Below are 14,470 nucleotides of genomic sequence, written 5' to 3' on the forward strand. Positions count from 1 at the left end.
AAGAAAGAAATTCAGTTCCCCAAACATAGACATTTCAAACTCAGATTCCATGATTTTAGAGAACTTTTTGGATAAAGAGTCATTATTACAGCCAAAAATGATATCATCTACATATATCACAACCACTAGGACATCATTACCTTCGAGTTTAACATATAAGTTGCTATCTACAGCACCTCTAGTGAATCCATTTTCTTTAAGATGATTATCCAGTCTAGAATACCAAGCTCTTGGAGCCTGTTTAAGGCCATAGAGTGCTTTCTTTAATCTGTATACACAATCAGATTTGTTTGCAACTTCAAAACCTTCGGGCTGTTCCATATAAACTTCTTCATCAAGATAACCATTCAGAAAAGTAGTTTTGACATCCATCTGATAAACTTTAAATTTTTTATAGCAAGAGTATGCAAGAAAAATTCTGATTGATTCTAATCTAGCTACTGGTGCAAATGTTTCTCCAAAATCTATTCCTTCCTGCTGAGCATAACCTTTACACACAAAATGAGCTTTATTTCTAACAACCTTCCCAGATTCATCAAGCTTATTTCTAAATATCCATTTGCCTCCTATCACATTCTTATCATTTGGCCTAGGTACTAATTCCCAAGTTTGGTTTTTCTCTATTTGACTGATTTCATCTTTCATTGCATTTAACCAACATTCATCAGATAAAGCATCAGAAACATTTTTGGGTTCAAAATCAGTTACCAAACAAAAATGTTCAGCCAGTTGAGCTTGTTCAGTTGTTTTTGCCCTTCTCCTAGTCAAAATACCTGCATCTATATTGCCAATAACTTGACTTTGAGGATGTCTCTTTGTTATAATTTTTGAGGGTGTATAATGAAGAGTACCTGTCTATGCATTTGAATTCTCTGTATTTTCTTCATCAGAACTTGATGAATCATTTTTCTTTTCTGTTTCTGCAGGTTTAGGAACTTGATCAACCTTTGTTAAAGTAATTTCCTCTTCCTCAATATCCTGCAAATCATTACTTAACAAAAATTGTTCATCAAATCTTACATTTATTGTTTCAACAATTTTATTCAGTCTAATATTGAAACATCTATAGGCTTTGCTATGAGTAGAGTATCCAAGAAAGATACCCTCATCAGTTTTAGCCTCAAAATTTCCTAGATTTTCTTCATCTCTTTTTAGATAACATTTGGCACCAAAAATCTTGAAATATTTGATAGAAGCAGCTTTTCCATACCAAAGTTCATAAGGAGTAAAGGTAGATTTTACCCTAATTTGTACATGATTCAAAATGTAAACAGCTGTGTGTACAGCTTCTTTCCAATACCTATCTGGTAGATTTGCTTCATTAAGCATTGTGCGAGCCATTTCTTTGACTGTTCTATTTTTTCTCTCAACTACTCCATTCTGTTGAGGTGTACGAGTAGCAGCATATTGTCTCTTAATACCATGTCTTTCACAGTAATCAATGAATTCTTGTGAAGTGAATTCACCACCCTTGTCTGATCTCAAGCATTTCAATTTTAGATCAGATTCTCGTTCAACCATTTTTCTGAAAATCTTAAACCTATCAAATGCTTTGGATTTGTGTTTAAGGAAAGTGACCCATACCATTCTGGTATAGTCATCAACAAAAAGCATAAAATATTTTTCACCATTTATAGACTGTGTCCTTGTAGGACCACATAAGTCTATGTGAACAAGCTGTAATGGTCTAGTAGAAGAATGTTCTTTAGGTTTGAAAGACACTTTTGTTTGCTTTCCTTTCAAACATGCTTTACAAACTGAATTGAATGGTTTATTCAAAATAGGCAAACCTCTAACATTCTGATTTTTATTGATTCTAACCAGATTGTCAAAATTTATATGTCCTAGGCGTTTATGCCATAACCAATTTTCTTCTATTTGACCCATAAGACAAATGCCTTCATTATTCTCATAGTCAGTGGAATCAAGCAGACTATAGACATTGCCAATTGTTCTCAAACCAGCAGCAATAGTTTTACCAGATTTATTTTTGATAGTACAGTCTTGAGAACTAAAAGATACACTGTAACCACTATCACAAATTTGACTGAAACTCAATAAATTGTGCTTTAACCCTTCAACAAAGTACACATCATGAATAGGAGTATCATCATTTAGCAATAATGTACCTTTACCTCGTACATAAGCTCCTGAATTATCCCCAAAGCGTACAAAGCCACCATTAAAGACTTCAAGATGTAGAAATTTATTTCTATCTCCTGTCATATGGTGTGAACAGCCACTGTCCAACACCCATAAAGATTTCTTATTTGAGAAAAGTGCAGTTTGCACTATCATTGATTGCTCAATACCAGGTACAAACTTAGGTTTTCATATTTTATTAGGACTTGCCTTTGTTTTGCACTGTATAGTAGTATGCCCAAAAGTATTACACTTATTACACTTTAACGTGTTTGGAAAGTCATACCCTTGATTGTAACCAAACATAGGAGATCTTTGTTGCAGAAATCTGCAAGTATTAACCTTATGACCAAACCTATTGCAATAAAAACAGTATCCATGAAAGAAGCCAAACCTAAAAGGTTTTGTTCTGTTATAAGTCTGAAATGTTTTTCTAGTTGCTGACTTAGTGTTCTGTCTTGATGATTCAGCTTTATCAAACCCCAAACCAGCCAAATCTTTATGCAACTTTTGCTTGCTCAAGATATCATTTAGATGTATTGTACTTTCATACTGTTCAATTTGTTTTTGAAATTTTGTGGACTGTTGTTCTAATGTTTCAATTTTCTTTTCTCTTTCTTCAAGAAGGGACTTCAAGTTTGAAGTCACTAAATTTGCATCATTTAACTCAACTTGTAAAATCTGATTTGAATTTTCATATGAGGCTACAAGTTTTTTTAACCTCTTTATTTCTTTTAAGGCACACAACAATTCTCCTTCAAGATCTATTTCTCCTTGATCTAGATCTTCAAATTCATTTTTTGTTTTGCTAGTTACATCTTCTAATTCTGCCATAAATAGAGTTTCATCACCTTCACAAGGTGAATCATCTGATTCATTTCCAGAGTCTTCTTTAGTAAAAAAACTCTTCTTTTTCTTGAAGGTATTAAATCTCCTTTTAGAATTCCACATTTTCTTTTTGTAGAATTTTTCTGGTTTTTCCTCTTCACTGTTTTGATCACTTAGAGGACATTGAGCAGCAAAGTGTCCAGCTTTGCCACAATTAAAGCACTTAAAAGGTAATTTACCCTTATATTTCTTTTTTAGTTTTCTAACAAGAAGGGCTTCTATAGCATCTGAAAGTTCAGATTCACTATCAAGTTCTTCTTTCTTTTCTACTTTAAAAGCTGTTTCTTTTGAAGAAGAAGGATTATTACCTATCCTCATCTCATAGGTAGTAAGAATGCTTTGAAGGTTATCAAGTGTCATGGTAGAAAAACTTTTCTTTTCTTCTAAGGTTGAAACCTTAGTTTCAAACTTGGGTAACAAGGTTCTAATCACTTTATTGACAACTTCCTTTTCTTCAACCTCTTCACCAAGACCCTTTCTCGAATTTACAATTTCATCAACTCTAAGAAAATAGCTTGCTATTGTTTCATCTTCTTTCATTCTTAAAGATTCAAACTGATTTTTGAGTGTAAGGATTTTAGACTCCTTAACCTTAGCATCCCCTTGATAAATGGTTTCAAGTTTTTTCCAAATATCATAAGCAGAAGAACAGTGCATGACTTTAACAAAAACATCTTTAGTGAGACCACATAAGAGAGCATGCTTAGCTCTGGCATTTAACTCATACTTGGTTTTATCATCAGGATCAGTAGGAATAATGGAAGGAACTGTGTATTTTGTAATCACAATATTCCACACATTAAGATCAACTGAAATGAGATAAGTTTCCATTCTAATCTTCTAGAACACGTAATCAGTTCCATCAAAAAGAGGAGCTCTTGAAAGTGAAGCACCTTCCTGAGTTTGAGCCATAAAAAAAAAAAAAAAAAAACTTCCAAATGACCAGGAACAATCCCTAGGACAGACCTATATGAGGGACCCTAGGCTCTGATACCACTTGTTGGAAGTGGAAAACACTCTGAGAGGGGGGGGTGAATCAGAGTGTGAAAATTTTTAATGAGTTATACTTTTATGGACCTTGATAATTTTAATTCACTGTGTGCACAGATGGCTGAGACTTAACACATTGTTGAAACACATTAATGTAGTATGAAATATACCATTGAACCAACTAAAACATTTGATTCAGACCTTGTTTTAAAACAATGGTATTAAAATATTACACAAACTTGAAACATTAAAACAGTACTTTCAATATTGCATTACATAAATCCAACTAAACAGAGTATGAGATAAAGAGGACTAAAAATATGATGTATTAGAGCATACACTAGTAAAACAGAATGAAACACGACAATGCACATAACACAATATTTTTCATGAATGGAAAACCCTCTTGGGGTAGAAAAACCACTCGGAAGATCCCTTATATTGATTCAAAAAGAGCACCAACTCAGTTCACATGTTTTAGAAACCACAAGGCCTCAAGGAGCACCAACCCCTCTTCTTATCAATGAATATTTCAACTCGAGCTTACAACCACTGGTGATTTTATGCATGCATTTTATTCTTGCAGTCACAAAACCATCAGGGATTGAAGCGAGAATATTTTACCAGTCTGTACATATGAATAATTTTGCAACAATATTCTTCAAGGATAAAATTAACACTATCCAATCTCTGACAAAAAATCTAGTTTCAAATCATTAAAGCCTCATATGCTCTGAACAATATGGTTTCGAAAAACCCTGAACAATATGGTTTCACATCAACAAAGTTTCATATACTCTGTAACAAAAACAGAGTATTGATTCTTAAGAAACCCCTCGGTTGTGACTGGTAATCTACTGCACTGTTTAAAATGTTATTACTTTCTTCACACTTGTCTCACTGTATCTCACTGTTTTTCACACATCATCTGTTCTGAGAATCAAACGTTTTATATATGCCAAAAACAACAGACAAGTCTTCATAAGAAACTCACGAAGTAGTTTGCAAAACCCACGTTAGGGTTGAGAGAAAGAAACTGTTTTATGGTACACAGTTACAACAACTGTTTTCCTTTCATTTTAAATAAACAGCTCTTCTTCAACTAACAGAAGATAAACAACAATAACTCTTTCATTCTTTTTCATTTCCAAAATAAAAACGGAATGAACAAAACATTTACCATAACTGATTCAAAAAATCACCAGAGAGTTACAATTTTTCTCCATTTCGTCCATTAATTTGCTCCTGTACAAAATAAAGTTATAGAGAATCCCTGTCATTGAAGACCATAAGGCCGAATCCACATAATCTTCATTTTATGCCAACGAACAGAGTCAAAAATACTATCAATCGAAAGCTTGCACTGGACTGGTAAACATATCAAAAACCCATATGCAGATTTCAAGGAAACGTTCCACATTTTCCGCATAATATACAGTGATAGCTAGGGTTTGAAAAATGTAGAGATGAAATGCGAACAATCAAACTTCTTTTCCAAGCTTAATCAAGACTGAGCATCCGTAACAAATGAAAAAGAAACTTATTTGAAGTCCACATTACGTTGCCCACCACGTGGATCATTATTTCCAAGACATAAGTGCTTAGTCAAATAACATGTGCATTTATCCTTTACTGCCACGCAACCATCCATATTGCCCGATGGGAGTCAAAAACTTAACCATGATTAGGAATTAGCCACTACGTATACTTTTTGGCATCAAGGTCAAATCAGGGTCAACAAACCCTAGAAAAAGTGTTGAAATAAGAATCATTTTCTTCCATCCTCACCTGCATGGTTAAAGCCCCAACCACTTGATCGTGCACAACTACCATCGAAGGGAAGGAAAAGGAATAAATTTGACCACTGAATTCTGAGAAAAAATGTGAAATTGTAATTTAAGATCATCACGATGATAGCTGTTCGTAAGAGAAAGAAAACTGGAATCCTTCTTCCCGTCTTGCAGGGAAATAGTAATACAAAATGGAGGAGGCAAATAGAGATGAAGTAGTAATAGTAAATTTTTTTATTTGTTGTAGTTTCATTATAAGAGGTAAAAATTTATTTAATCAAAGAAAGAGATACAAAGTAAGAATGGTCACATGTTCAGCAGACAAAAATTATACAATTCTGTCAATATCTATTAGGTTATCCAACAAATGAGACATTTGGGAAGATAATTGCCCCCTATGCATTATATTCCTCTCCCGCGTATGATCAGAAATCTATTTTGACCAAACAATCTGCAAGTCCATTGGGCTCCTTAGGAATGTCACAAAAAGTAACAGATTCCAAAGAGTTGCATAATCAGCACAGCTAAATGCCAGCTATAAAAAACCGTCTTATATTTAATAAAAAAATAAAAGAAACAAGACAATTCGTTATATTTGAAAGAATGCTTTTAAGACAAACTGTATGTATTTTTGTATCATTCTTGATAGCAATCCACAACATTAATAAAACAAATATACAATTTGTTCTGAAAACTTTCTTTCAAATCTTAACAATCCAAATACATATGTTAAACTACTCACAAAATTAACTTATGATGAAAAATAAAGAATTGCAAAACAACACAGTAAAGTTAAAATAATAATAAATAGTTATTTCCAAGTCCTCGCCATGTCAGCCTGTGAAGCAAAGTGTGATGGACAGCCGAGAATGGCTCACCGCGGGCAAGTCATTCTTGGCTATCAAACACACTCCAACTTAGATCAAACTATTTATTTGGCCGAGTCCTTCCTTTCCTTCTATATACAGAAGACAGTGCAATATATTACATATTCACATGGAAGAATACAAAGTATATATAATATTGCGTTACAGTGCATGGTATGACAGGAGGAATAATTTGAGTGATCATTCAGGGATGACAGTAAAAGTGACTCCATTATTATTCTGGACTTTACGATTCTGTTCGTTGAAATACCTAGCTGTGGTCACCATAGAGCATATTTCTGTTACTCCATTTTTTTCTCTGAGAACAAGAAAAAATCCATTGAATGAGTTTATTCAAATAAAGTGTATGAATTATTTAGAGGAATCCATTCGAAAAGAGGAATAAGTATGGTGAAAGGAACAATGATAAAAGATAAGGATAAGGCCAGCATGGAGGAATAGTTCCACCGATTTTTTTATTAGCAAACTCCATATCATAAACAGTCAAAATACATAGGAATATTACGATGTTGCCATGTTTTTAAAATATGGTGTAAAGAAATAGATTCAAAATACTTATCCGGGAAGACTAAAATGGGAACAAGTTTCTTTTCAAAAAGATAAAAAAACATAAATACAATCTAATCAATCAAAAAAACAGCAAAAAGAAACAAGTAGCATGTAGACTGCAACACAACAACATATAGTTCATAATATGACCCAAAAAAACAATTAAGAACAAAGAACACATACAACAATATTTAGAAATTGAGTCAATCTCGAAAGAAACCAAAAGATAATTAAATTTACTTGCATCTCTCTTTATTTTCGTCTTATCTGTTTTAGGTGAAGGACCATTAGGTGAGGATTAGAGCATGCAAGAGGGGATATAAGTATTTTTTAGTATGAAGCTTTGTGTTCATATCCTTGTTGCTAGGAATTAGTTCCCTAAAATATTTCAAAGTCATCCCTTAGAGTAGAAATAAATAGAACTAATACTACATCACCATAAGTACGATCAAGCACTATGAGATCAATGTTCTCCCTATTATTATTAGTTCTTGTGTTGACCATGCCCCAAAGGTGGAGTGACTAGTCATATAGTTTTTCTGGTACAAAACAAAGTAGTCCTTATATACTATACATTGTACCCAATCATATGTTGGTATGTGGTGATTGATCATGCTACTAGGCTTAAATATCGGTGACGATGTCAATCACAATTTCTTCCTATATCAATTATTGTGGAGTGTGGGGAGGCTAAAGCCCTCCTATGGGGTTTGATAGGCTCATCCCCCTATTGGGGGCTAGAGGGAGCCTGAGGGTGGAGCCCATGATAGGAGTTTGGGGGAAACACCACTGAAGAAAAAATTGGCCATTATTTAATAAAGGATTGGACTGTTATCTTTGTATATAAGTTGGCCTTTGTAAACTGCTAAAAGACTTGGAAAATAAGTGGATGAAGAAGCGTCCATCAAGCCATCCCATGACTCATTCTCAATGAGCTCCATATCTCTACTAATGATAATGTTCTTGGAAACGAGGTTATGTCACACATATGGATGTCATTGTTGTCAAAGCTTTGTCAATCTTATATAGCTCAGTTGTTATTGTTGGTGATCTAGTTATGGGTATGTTTAGTTGATGAACAATGTATCTGGTTGATGGTCTGAATGTTTGTTTCTATGATACTATGCTACATAAGTAATTATAGATTCACATTGTGCTAATGAGATGATATGAAGTGATGATTTAGTGTGTTTTCAGAAATCTAGTGTTCCTTGGTCTGGAAGTATTTTTGTTATGTTTGGTGTTTGCTCTAGTGAAACTTATTGTGGTTTGGAATAAGTGTTTGTACTGAATATGTCTGAGGTGATCGTGTTGGCTATTCTCAACATGATAGTAGTGCAAATAATTCTCTAAGATGTTGTGGTTCTTTTGGGGTGAACCACTTTCTTTGCTTTAGGTCCGAGATAAGATAGTGTGACTTTAGCAAAACAAGTTTTATACTAGTTTATGCATATTGGTCCAAGAAGTTGGGTGTAAAGCTTTTTGATGTTGATTGGAAGGTGTGCCGACTTGGTGTGAACCCTCACACATTCTTCTTACCTTCTGGATGATGCATATTTGGGTCGATGCTATGTACACATTACATATTCTTTCTGGCAGACCTAGTGTTGCTTATTTTGGATCTGATTGGTATATATTGAGCAAATTGGTTGCATTAGAGAAGATAATGTGATACCTTTAGCTAAGCAAGTCCTCTTTTGTATCTTTCTTGAGGTTGTGCACCTCAGTCTGCAAGTCTAGAGTAGCAATTTCTTTTAGTAGGAAGCCTTGTTCATTGTAAATTGTTATTATATATTGTGAGTTTGATTATCATCGTGGTTTCTTCTAGTTTGGGGTTTCTGCATACAAAATCTTAGTGTTCTTGTGAGAGTGTTTTTATTATTGACTTGTTTACTTTCATGCATAAGTATTGGATGAAAGTAATTATTCAAATAGCTTAAATATAATCAAGTTTTTGTAAATGTTGTTTCAACCCCCTCTTAGCTTCTGGTAGTGTTTAATAATACAATCTATATGCCTTGCACTCAACACTATAGCCCATAAAAATTCACTTCTCACCCTTATCATCAAAATTTTTCCTTTTTTCCTTTGGTAGATGAGCATACACCATGCACCCAAATACTCTTAAGTTCTTAATAGTTCACTTGTGTTTTAACCTTACTTACTATGGAATCTTGTCAAATACTAACCTGGTTGGACTTTTATCTATCTAATATACAACTGTTGCTACAACCTCTCCCCAATAGTCATTTGGGAGTCACTTTTCCTTGAACATGCTCTTTTCCATCTCCAGAATGGTCCTATTCTTCCTCCCAGCGACTTCATTTTGTTGTGGAGTATAACTGGTTGTAAGCTCATTCTTGATGTTATTTTTCTTGCAAAAATTAATAAAAGAATTGGAGGTATACTCTCCCCCAAAATCTAACCTTAGGACCTTGATGAAATGTCTGCTCTCTTTTTCATCATGGGCCTTAAAAAACAAAAACTTATTAAAACCTTTAGGCTTATGTTGCAAAATATAGACCCATGTTCTATGGCTAAAATCATCAATGAAGGTCATAAAATAATGACTCTTACCATTGGAAATAGTTTGCATAAAGCCAACCAATTTAGCATATAATAGCTCCAATGGCTCTTTTACCCTTCTTGAGTTTCCTAATTGAAAGGGTTGCCTATGTTTCTTACCCAAAATGCAAGACTTACACTTGCTTCTAGGTTCTACTATCCTTGGCAGTCCATCTACCATACTTTTCTTGGATGATAAACTCAGACCAACATAGCCTAAGTGTTCATACTTGAGATGCCATAGCTTGGAGAAGTCATGAATGAAGCTCTTGAGAGTTTATTGTTGCATTTTTGTACATTTTTCTTGCTTGGGAGGTGGAGCCATAGACTTAGAAGAGAAACAAGTCTCTATTCTCAATGGAAACATACATTTCTTTGTCATTTGAATTCCAGAAACATTTTTCTTACTCACATCCCTGTCAAATATGACATAGTCACCCTTCTCCATTAGCAAGGTGTATCTATTTTGGATTGATTGTCCAATGCTCATGAGTTTGTGCTTCATGCTTGGGGAAAAATAAACATTCCCAATCTTTTTATTCTCACCTTGCTCGGTGTGGATCATAATAAATCACTTTCCAACAATTGGAACTATTATATTGTTCCCTATCTTAATCTCAAACTTAACATTCTTATGAATGAAAGAAAAAAACTTTTATTACCACTCATGTGATTAACATAACCACTACCCAAACACCAAACTTCAGGGCTACCTTTTTCACCAATGTTGCATATCAAGAAGGTTCTGGAATAATTACCTTCAACCACATTCATATTAGCCATATTTTCACTTTTCTTTGTTTGATTATTGTGGTTTTTCCAGCAGTCACTTGCATAATGACCAAACTTATGACAACAATAACATTCAACATTTCTTTTATCTACTTGTATTCAGACTGCTATTCCTCTTGCCAAGTTGCTTGGAGCTAGTCTAAGGGATTCTTGCTCCCTATTGGCTTTGAGATCATCATGAGCTATCTCCTTTAGTAGTTCCTTGTTTGAAGTTGCCATGACCTCTACCTCTTGATTTTTTGACAACATCGTTTCCTATTGCCCTACCTCTTGCATTTGCCTAAGCTTCAAAATATTACTCTTGGGAAGAAGGATCAGACCTATTTAGGTGCTACTCATGGGTTTGAAGTAAACCATTAACTCATCCATTGTAAAAGTAGAAATGTCCTTTTCCTCTTTAATGACAATGATGATTGCATCAAATTTAAAAGAAAAAATACAAAGGATTTTCTTCATAATCCTTAATTCCTCCATGGTTTCTCCATTTTTCATCAACTGGTTCAATAAACCTGAGACTCTTGTGTAAAAGCTTGAAATAGATTGGCTATCCTTCATTTGAAGAGTCTTAAATGATCTTCGAAGCATCTGAATATTCACCAAACTCACTTCATTAGTCCCTTTATAGTCTATTTGGAGGATTTCCCAAGATTTTTTCACATAGTTATTTGCTACTATTATGGAAAAAATGACCTCTTTCAAGGTTGCTTCAATCACATTGAGGGCCTTCACATGATTCCTCCTTGTCTCTCTCAACTAGGTCTTCTAGTTTTTTTTAAGGGCTACAAACTAAGCTCAGTTAGTTGTACCACAAACCCATTTCCCACAAGCTCCCATAAATATTTTGCAACTATGATGTTTTTTATCTTCTTTTCCAAAAACATCATAACTTTGTCTAGAATAAAATATGGTGGTTGCTTCCATATTTTTCTTTCATCTCTAGCCATGTCGCCTACACAAGAAACTCAACATCTAGAAAAAATAAAGCCCAAACTCACTAGGAGTTAGGGCCAAATGTCTTTGATGCCATGAAAAAAATATAAAAATGCCTAACACATAGCTATTGTTGTCAACTTTGAATCATTTGGAGAGAAAAAAACCATTCCCTCTATTGCTACACAATTGTTTTTTCAACAACTAATGGATTTAGACAACATTCTCCTCTTTTTTCTTCTACTATCCTCATTGGTTTCCCCCTCAAAATTTCAAATTTCAAATTGACTTACCTCAGTTAATTTCTCTGGCAAACAATATACTCAATTGTTGCACATCAGGGGAAATTGGGAGTGGGCAATCCCAATGCTTGCAAACAATGTTCTGCCTAGTACAAAATTAACTTCTCTACATGTTGCTCTGGATTGTAAATGATAGGTAGGTGAGATTAGAGTGCATGGGAGGTGCAAGGAGGCTTAGGGACAAAACAATTTTCCAACAATTCCAATAGATTTTTCCTTATCTTTCTTACTATTAGGTACACTTTTCGTAGTAAAACCTTTACCTATAGCATCCTTATTATTTCCATTGGGTTGAGAGACTCAACCTTTAAAAAAGGAGAGAAATATTGTTGAATATGGGAAATTTTCTCTTCCTAAAATTATGATTAGCAAGATATGAAGAAAGCCTCATCCTTAAAGATGATAGGAAAGTGGAGGGTTTCAAGTTGAGTGCATTGTTTACTACAAATAATAAGGAGATATTGTGTAATAGAAGAATAGAGACACCATAATTCACATCAAGCACAAAGTAGTAATGAGACAAAAAAAAAAGTAAGAGAAAAAACAATAAATTCAGAGGAGAAATGAAATATTTTTTTTTCTAAGAGCAACATTGAAGGGTAACATATCAGATAATTTGTAGAGGAAACTCATCTCAAGGTTGTAGAAAAATATTCTTTTGCAACATGGTCAATAGGGCATTTATTTTTTCATAGGGGCATTATGTATTCAAAAGGTTTTCTACTTTAGAGAGAATATAATCAAGAAGTAGAATAAAAAAACAACCTATAACAAGCAAGGATAGTCACAACCATAAGTACACAACATATGAAAAAATAAGATAAGGATAAGGCATGTTTGAAGAGAAAATAGATTAGAAAATATGAAGGACGTTCTCATTCTCTTGTTATTGAAATTATTGCTCTAGTCTTGCTAATATATAGGGCCATTGACTACATTCTATTTTCTATTGGCATAATTCTTATTGCTTAAGGAGTTTTGTCTTCTTGTTTAGATTTGGTTAAGTATATATGTTTATTAAATGGACAAAACTTCAAGTGTAAAATAATACATCATCATGAAATATATTAAAATAGGAAAGAAGTTCTTCATTAAGGGGAGCTAAAATGGAATAATATAAAATGCAATAATGCCAAATGTCAATACTAGAAAATTTTTTAGAGAAGGTTTTGTGGAAGTATTTTTAATTAAGAGTAAAAAAAGAGTTTCAATAGGAGCCTTAACCTTTTTACAGATGAACAATGAAAATATAGTGAAACATTAGCACAAAAGTTTCAAAGGACTGAAGGATACAAGAGGAACAAACAAGTAGGGTCAAAGTCGCAACAAAGAAATAGTGAATGAACAATCAAATATGAGAGATTTGAACAATAAAATTATGTTGACAATGATTTTAGGGAAGTTGGTACCTCCTACTTATCCTTAAGAAACTTATAAGTGTTTTCCAAAAATTCCACATCTTGGAACATAGGGACTCACTCTTTTCTCTTTCATCCATCAATTGTACATCCTAGATCTAGGTACTACCTACTCTAGAGAAGCTTGATATTTAATACGATCATCTAATATCTTAAAACTAGTTGCACAATTTTCTATAGAAGACATAATAACATCAACCATTTTTTTATAGTAGCTCCTTCATAGTATTGAGCCTCTCAAGTTATTTATCCTTAGCCTACTTCAATTTACATATCTCCTCAAGATAATCCTAATTATTTTGATTCAATTTAGTATTCTTTTTTTGCAAGGTGTTATCATTAAATAGGTGAAAATATTTTTATGTTTAACCTATAAAATTCTAAAAATAATTATTTTAGGGAATTATGAAAAGCATTAAATCCATTTTTAGGTTGCATACCTTATCGCCCAAAATTTCCACCACAAAGGCTACTTCATTAATGTTAGAGGTTGATGAAAAATAAACTTTTTTAGGACTAGAGGATGTCCCTAAGAACAATCTAGTGGTTTCAATGCCCCCATAGTTTATTCTTGTGGTACATGGGTGGCACAAGAAACCCACTTCCCACCCTCCACTTGCAATCACCACCGCCAACCACCGGTGGTGGTTTTTTTAACCACCTAACTACACCATATTCACATGGGTGACCACCACTTAGTCTCAAGGAGCTAAACTAGGGGGGGCTGTTTGGCCCTTATATAGCCTAAATTTGGTGTTTTTTCAAACTAACATAATTTAGGAATACAAAATTAAAATTTTTTCAAACAAGATATCGTTGGAAAGTCGATTCCACCAACTTTTTGACAAAGTAGGTTATTTTATTAGATTTTGATATTTGATGGCATTTTTTATCAATTGAAGACAGATCTTCATTTTGGACCCTTGAGCTCATATATCTTTGTTTCGATCTTTGAAATTCTCAATTCTTGTAGCTTGGAAAGGTATTAAGGAGCTCAATCATTTAGTAAATTTTATTTTTTTAGATTCAACCCTAGGTATAATTTATTTTAGATATCACTTGATGAGTCCCTAATTTGTTACTTGGATATCTTATGACCTGGGAAGGTTTTATTTTCATATTTTTAGTTCATATTAGTTCTAGATCATTAGTAAATAAAGTATTGCTTTATAAATTCTAGGATTGGGCCAGATTGAGACTTTTGTACTTGCTCCTTC

This window comes from Cryptomeria japonica, chromosome 11, assembly GCF_030272615.1.
Source record: "Cryptomeria japonica chromosome 11, Sugi_1.0, whole genome shotgun sequence".
Taxonomy (NCBI): Eukaryota; Viridiplantae; Streptophyta; class Pinopsida; order Cupressales; family Cupressaceae; genus Cryptomeria; species Cryptomeria japonica.